Source organism: Lontra canadensis, unplaced genomic scaffold (genome assembly GCF_010015895.1).
Source record: "Lontra canadensis isolate GAN:19392208 unplaced genomic scaffold, GSC_riverotter_1.0 scaffold130, whole genome shotgun sequence".
NCBI classification, from domain to species: domain Eukaryota; kingdom Metazoa; phylum Chordata; class Mammalia; order Carnivora; family Mustelidae; genus Lontra; species Lontra canadensis.
The window spans coordinates 1,453,050-1,460,862 of record NW_022631124.1 but is presented as its reverse complement, the minus strand read 5'-3'; positions in this window follow the sequence as shown (position 1 = coordinate 1,460,862).

Sequence of the window (7,813 nt, the reverse complement as noted above, 5' to 3'; positions counted from 1 at the left end):
AAAAATTCTTTTTCTATTGCTTTTATTATTCATTGATATCCTCTTTCTTCTTATTTTGTATGTGATCACTTTTTTTCTTTAAGATTTTATTTATTTATTTATTTATTTATTTATTTATTATCTGATAGAGAGAGAGAATCCCAAGCAGACTCCATTGCTGAGCACAGAGTCTGACATGGGGCTCAATCTCATGACCCTGAGATCACAACCTGAGCCAAAATCATGAGTAAAACTCTTAACCAACAGAGCCACACAGGCACCCTTATATGTGACCATTTCAATTTCAATTTATATTAATTAAGAATAAATAAAATACAAAGTTTACTTCCATAATCACACTGGCCATTTCCCAAACATTCAGTAGACACTAATGACTGGTATTCACTTTGTTAGGCAACATGGATAAAGGATATTTCCATCTTCACAGAAAGTTCTGTTGGTCTGTTGGGCACCACTTACCACTTATCTGGAGTAACAAACTTAGCAAACTTGGTTGAGCTTTGTGTGTGCCAGAAACTAAAAACAGGTATTATTTTTTTAAAGACTTTATTTATTTATTTGGCAGACAGAGATCACAAGTAGGCAGAGAGGCAGGCAGAGAGAGAGAGGAGGAAGCAGGCTCTCCACTGAGCAGAGAGCCCAATGTGGGGTTTGATCCCAGGACCCTGAGATCATGACCTGAGCCGAGGGCAGAGGCTTTAACCCACTGAGCCACCCAGGCACCCTAAAAACAGATATTATTAAGACACAATCCTCACAATCTTCACAAAGTTTACTATGAAGCTGAAGCAGCATTATATATGAATACATAATTATTATAAAATAATATAATATTATATATAACATATTATTATATTATATATATAAAAATATAATAATATTAACAATCATAACATATTCATTGCTCAAGTTTTTCAGAGGTAAAATGTATCAGGAGCCACTGAATTTTTTTAACAATCCACTTTTTAAAATATTTCAGGCCCTGAGAAACACTGGACTCCAGAAAAAAAACTGACATTAACATATGGGTGGGGAGTAGAGGGATGGGGTAACCAGGTGATAGATATTAAGGAGGGCACATGTTGTGATGAGCACTGGGTATTATATACAACTCATGAATCATTGAACATTACATCAAAAACTAATGATGTACTATACTATATGTTGGCTAACTGAACATAATAAAAAAAACATATTTCAGGCCATTTTTCCCTTATACTTCTTTTGAAAAAGGAATATTTATAAGCATAGAAAATAGGGATATGCAGGTAAAAGACACATCTTTTAACATATTTTCCCACCCCACACAAAACTCCCCCTGCCATCACTGTTAGTGGGTACAGGAGTTGACCCAGAGCAGCTGTGTATATACTCTAAAGTCTCAGCCTGACTCTAAAGTCTCAGCCATCTTTGATAGAACAGGAAGGACTCAAATTAAGTTAATCCTCAAAAATTGTAAATGGAAGTGAGAAGCATGACTCCTGAAATTTGACCAGAACTGGGGATGTTGGTTCTCCCTTGGAAAGCTCCCAAGACACAAAAGCATGCAACCAGAAGGCCAGCTCTTACATTTACAGTCAAGCAGACCATAAAATTATTTCAGCCCCACTGTTGAATTCTCTCCCAGTAGGAAAACTGCATGGGAAGCCCAATCATCAAAAGTTTGCGTGCATGGCATCAGAGTTAGTCCATTTGAGCATGAAGTGGTAGCAACCCCAGGTGGCCTGGAGTGTCTACAGTCATAAAAAGGAATTACTTGTCAGGCTGTCTAGACATACCAAGGAAATATGTGGAAATGTGGAGAAGATCGATTTTGAAAATTTGGTTTTAGACCAGCTAAGGAAATATTCTCTCACTCTTTCTCTAGTAACCACCTGCTTCCACTAGAATCTCTAACTGAGAACTGTTTTCAGAAACTGTGGTAATGCCATGCTTTTCCTTGCTTAGCATCTTTGCTCACTGGGTACCCCCTTACAGAGGTTGAGAGGGAGTAATCACATGCCCCTGGCCATGCTAATCAAAGTCCTTCCACCTGACTAGTTTGCAGGAGGTGACCAGAGGTCTCTAACCTCTGAGATCTCAGAGCTGACTGAACATGAAGTGGTCCAACTCTTGAAGCCCTGTCACCTTGTGGAGAATCCTTCTTGTACTAACAGAGAATGGCAGGCATTTAGAGACCTTTATAGGGATTTGTAAACCTTAAAGTGGATTTGTAAACCTTTAAGTAATTTTGTCTTCTCAAAGAGCTGACATGCTAGAAAGGAAACTATGAATAAAGAATGAAAAGGTATTTGCTTTCCTGAGATAGTCTTAATTTTACAACACTTTTAATGCCATGAAAAACATTTTTTTAAAAAAGGGATAATGGGGTACCTGGCTGGCTCTGTCAGTAGAGCATGCAACTCTTGATCTCGAGCTCATCATGAGTTTAAGCTCTACGTTAGGCATAGAGCTTACTTAAAAAAAAATTAAAATTAAAAAAGAGATACTGTAATGGATTATATAGTGGTTCCTAAAAGGATGTTTCCACGTCCTAAGCCCCGAAACCAACAAATGTGACTTTATGTGGAAAAAAGGTCTTTGAAGATGTAATTAGATTAAGGATCCTCAGAGAAGGTCATCCTGGATTCTCTTGCCAATGATCAGTGTCCCACAAGAGAAAAACAGGGAATCGGGCCATGGGAAGCTGGAGGCAAAGAGTGAGTGATGCAACCACAAATAAAGGAAGGCCTAGAGCTCCCAGAAGCTGGGAGCGGTGAGGAAGGTTTCCCCCTAGGAACTTCAGCAGGGAGACAACCCTACCAAGACCTCAGTTCTTGGCTTTTGGTCTCCAAAACTGTGAAAGAATACATTTCTTTTTGTTGTAACCCATCACATTTATGGTAATTTGTTACAGCAGACCTAAGAAACTAATACAAATGCTAAATAAAGAATACAGTTTGCTGACTCATTCAAAACTTTGGCTATAGGAGGTATACACCTAAAACCAATTTCTTGTTCATGTTAATTCTTGGTCTGACATTAAAAGAATGTTAAACAAAATACTTTGGGGTTTGTCCAAAAATATTTTCTTTCAAGCTAAGCCAAATTTGGGGAAAGTCCTGGCCTGTGATTTCACAGACTGGCTTTGAATCCTATTTCCTAAGTCAAAAGCAAAGTCATTTTTAACTGCCACTAGAAGTGACAGAGAAATATCATTCAAAAGGGAATCTTTATCTTCAAATACATTTCATATTTCTTATGTGGGGTGGGATGTTTCTAACCATGTGAGTATTTTGACAGGTACATTTAAGGCATTTAAGAGGGTTTTCATTGTTTGATTCCATATTCTTACATTTTGAGCCTAGATAAAAACATGAGGAAAGGATAAAATTGCTATTATCCTTCAGGAAATAAGGGATATGATCTCCTCCATACATTTAAATTCGTTTTTTCATATTTTTTCATTTCTCCAAGGTTCAAAGAGCCAAAGAGCAGAAGTGACACTTCCCTCTTATAAAGTATCTTAGGGTCCCAGCAAGGAAAGCATCCTATGTGATTATAGGGGAAATTAAACAATTATATTTTCAATTGATTCTTACAATGCCCCACTGAGACAGTTCAATATTATTTCTGATTTCCTGACTGATGAAGAATCAAAGCACCAAATTATTTTCGCCCCCAAAGCATTCAGTGGCTCAGGAAATGGCAGACCTCTTCTTCCCAGGCATCTGCATTGGAACACCAGGCCTAGCATTAATTTATTCGTTCACATGACTCCCTTCCAAATCAAACCTTCAGAGGGTGCTCCTTATCCTTAAGCTGAAGCCAGAGGTGAACTGGTTCCAGAACACCTGCAAGTGTGGTCACTTGGTCAGCCAAGTACAGTGGCTATTGTATCTTATCAAGGCCTGAGAAAAGGGCAGCTGGCATCGCCCTCCAACTCTACCAGAGGCAGCCTCTCTTGGAGGCTCAGGTGTCAGAATTGCCCATTAAAAGCTCATTCATTTCCCTGTTAAGAGTGTAACTCAAGCTGGAATGACACCACACTCAATTGCTAATCTCTCATCCTGGATTTGCCCAAAACTATCTTAGAGAGATGAGATTCAGGATCAGTAGAGAACACTGATGACTGCTTTTTCAAGAAGGCTGAAATAGGGAAAGTTCTTAAAAAAAAAAAAAAAAAAAAAAAAAAAAAAAAAAAACAGTGAAGATGGTGAAATAAGACACAAGGAGAATAAGGTCCCCTCCTGAATAGTATTCCTGCAACCTACAAAGAAAAAGTTAGGAGAAAAGTCTCCAGCTAAGGACACTTTTTTTTTTTTTTCATCCAAGTACCCAAATGTGCTAGTTGAGAATTACAGATAACTTTTAGTTAACAGCTTAGTTAGTGTTGCTGATACTGTTGGTGCTCTGCCATTCTCCATCAAGCCTTGTCACACTAGTGCACCAGGCTGACTTCCAACCACCATCATTTAATCTCTGTGCCTAGGGACTTTCTGTGACAGCTGGAGGCCTCTTGGCCAGCATCAAAAAATGAACACCCCCTCCCACCCCCTCCCACACTCCAGGCAGCCCTTGAGCAGAGACTGACAGAAACTGATGGACACAATCCCAGCTCCCTCATACCCTGAACTGTGTGTATTATGTGGTGCCCACAGCACCCCAGCAGAACTGAGCTTGGAGTGCCCACGCTGGTTATTTGCTTCACAAGGCACTCTTTATTGGCTGCCTCCACTTACAGTCCTTCTTTTCCTCCCCTCCCCCACTCTTCCTCCTACTGATGTTTCCTTGGAGCACCTTCAAACAAACTTGCATTTGTCTCAAGGTCTGCTTCTGGGAAAACCAAACTAAAACAACTAGCAGTGTTAGCTATAACCAGAACTTTCCTCTGCCTAAATGACTGCTGGTTTTACATTCACAAAGGTATTTCCTGACAGGAGTGCTATCTTGCCCTTTCAAAATGAACCAGCCTGAACAGTTATCAGATCTAAATACATAGTTTCCTTCTTGGCTTATGATTTGATTATTGACAGAGAATAATTTTAGATCTGTCATTATTAATATGTAAGAAAAGAAAGTACACCAGGGTGCCAAGGTGGTATCAGCAGAGGCTTAAGGGGAACCTACCCTCCAACCCAGAAATACCAAGGAGTCCCACCTGTCCCCACAGAGTGGAGAAATGAGACTTTTACCCCCACCTGAGAGAAACAAGGTGGCATCTCCTTTCCTCCACTGGAGTAGTGTCAGAAGAACCCTTCCAAAATGCAAGAGTTAAATAAGATCTTGACTCCTATAATATCTAAAATATCTAGGTTTCAAGAAAAAAAAATTACTTGTCATATAAAATATTAGGAATATCTTAAACTAAATGAGAAAAAAAAATCAATAGATACCAACAGTAAGATGAAGTAGATGGTCTAATTACCTGACAAGTGTTTAAAGCAGACATCATAAAAATGCTTCAATGATCAAATGTGAAAACCTGAAACAAAGTTAAAACATAGAAAATCTTGGAAAATACATAGAGGATATAAGAAGAATCAAATAAGAAGTTTAGAACTAAAAACTACAACAGTCAAAATAAAAAGCTCAGTGATGAGCTCAATATTAAAATGAAGAGGAAAGAAGAAAAAGTAAGTGAACTTAAGATAAAACAAAAAAGATTACCAAATCTGCAACACAGAGAAAAATATACACCAAAAAAGAAGAAGAAGAAGAAGAAGAAGAAGGAGATTGAATAGCGGCCCAGGGACATGTGGAATTATAACAAAAGATCAAACTTTTATGTCATTAAAATCCCAGAAAGAGCTCAGAAAAGAGATGGGGATGGAAAAATATTCAAAGAAATCATGACGAAAAACTTGCTAAATTTGGCAAAAGTATAAAACTACAATTCAAGAAGTGAGCAATCTCCAAACAGCATAAAAACCAAAGAAATCCATCTTAAGATACATAGGCAAATTTTGAAAACTAAAAATGAGGGAAAAAAATCTTAAAAGCACTCAGAGAGAAATGACACATTATCAATAGGGGCAAACAATTCAAATGACAGAATTTCTTTTCTTTTTATTTTTTTCAGATGACAGAATTTTTGATCAGAACCACGGAGGTCAAAAGGACATGGCACAACAATTTTTCAAATGCTTTTAAAAAAGGAACTGTGAGTCTGTAATTCTATATCTAGTGAAACTTTCTTCAGGAATGAAGGGGACATCCAGACTTTCACACAAAAATGAATGTTAAAAAAATTTGTCACCAGCATATTTACGCTGAAAAAAAAAATGCTAACAGAAGTTCTCCAAATGGAAAGAAAAATATTTAAACAAACAAGCAAACAAAAAACAGAATATTGAACATCAGGACAGACCAAAAAAAAAAAAAAAAAAAAAAAAAAAAACAGTAAGAGCAAAAGTTAGGTTAACTACAATAGGATTTCTTTCTCCTCTTGAGGTTTCTAAACCATGTTTGATAGGGGAAGCAAAAATTGTAATACTCCCTAGTGTGGTTTGCAATAGGTGTAAAGGAAATATTTAAGACAATTATAAATGGGGAAATATATAGATGTAAAAGGAAGTAGTTTCTACACTTCACTTATACTAATAAAATACTGATACCAGTAGAATTTGATAAGTATGTACCTGTTATATAACATCTATAGCAACTACTAAATAAGTTATAAATGAGATAAACTCAAAAACACTATACTCAAATGAAAATAGAATTATAAAAAAGTGTTGATAGCTCACAGAAAGTAAAAGAGAACCAGAAGTGTAAAACAGAGATAATCAGTAGAAAACAAAATATAAAATGTCAAACTTAAATTTTAACATGTAATCATTTCATTAAATGTAAATGACTTTTGAAAGTCAGAGATTGGCTGAGTGGATTAAAACATTACCCAAGAATATGCTTTCTTCAAGAAACTCACTTCAAATATGATGAAATACATTGTTTGAAAGTAAATGGATGAAATATTATATACTTAATATAATAATATAGATTATATATTATATATATTTATATTTATGTTTATTTTTTATTTTTTATTTATATATATTTTTATTTTTATTTATATATATTTTATTTATATATATTATATATATTTTTATTTATACATATTTATATATAATTATATATTATATAATATATATGTTTATATATGTTTATATATTTATATAGAAATAAATATTTTATATATATGCAAATATTATCAAAGGACAGGAAAGTTGGCTCTATTAATATAAGATGAGATGGCTTTCAGAGCAAAGAAAATTATCAGAAACTGAGAGGGCTATCACATAATGAAAACAAGTTTAATCCATCAAGAAGACATAACAATCCTAAATGTGTGTGAACCAAACAACAGAGCTACAAAATGTGTGTGAGTGTAAAAGAGAGGAGAAACAGAGAAATTCACAATTACAGTTGGTAACTTCAACACCTCTCTCTCCAACTGACAGAACAGCTAAGGAGAAAGTCAGCAAAGACATTGAAGAACTCAACTACTTCATCAACCAATAGAATCTAATTGATATTTTAAAACACTTTACTTGACAATAGCAAAACATTATTTTCAAACAGCCAAGGAACATATACCAAGCTATGCCATATCCTGGAATATAAAACCAACCGCAACAAACCTAAAAGAATTAAAATCATGAAGACCAGGTTCTCTCATTGCAATGGGATCAAACCAGAAATCAATAAGAAGAAGGTAACAGAGATATTATCAAAACATAGAAACTAAAAAACACATTTCTAAATAATCCATTAGTCAAGAGGAAATCTCAAGGGAAATAAAAAAATATGCTGAACTGAATGAAAATGAATC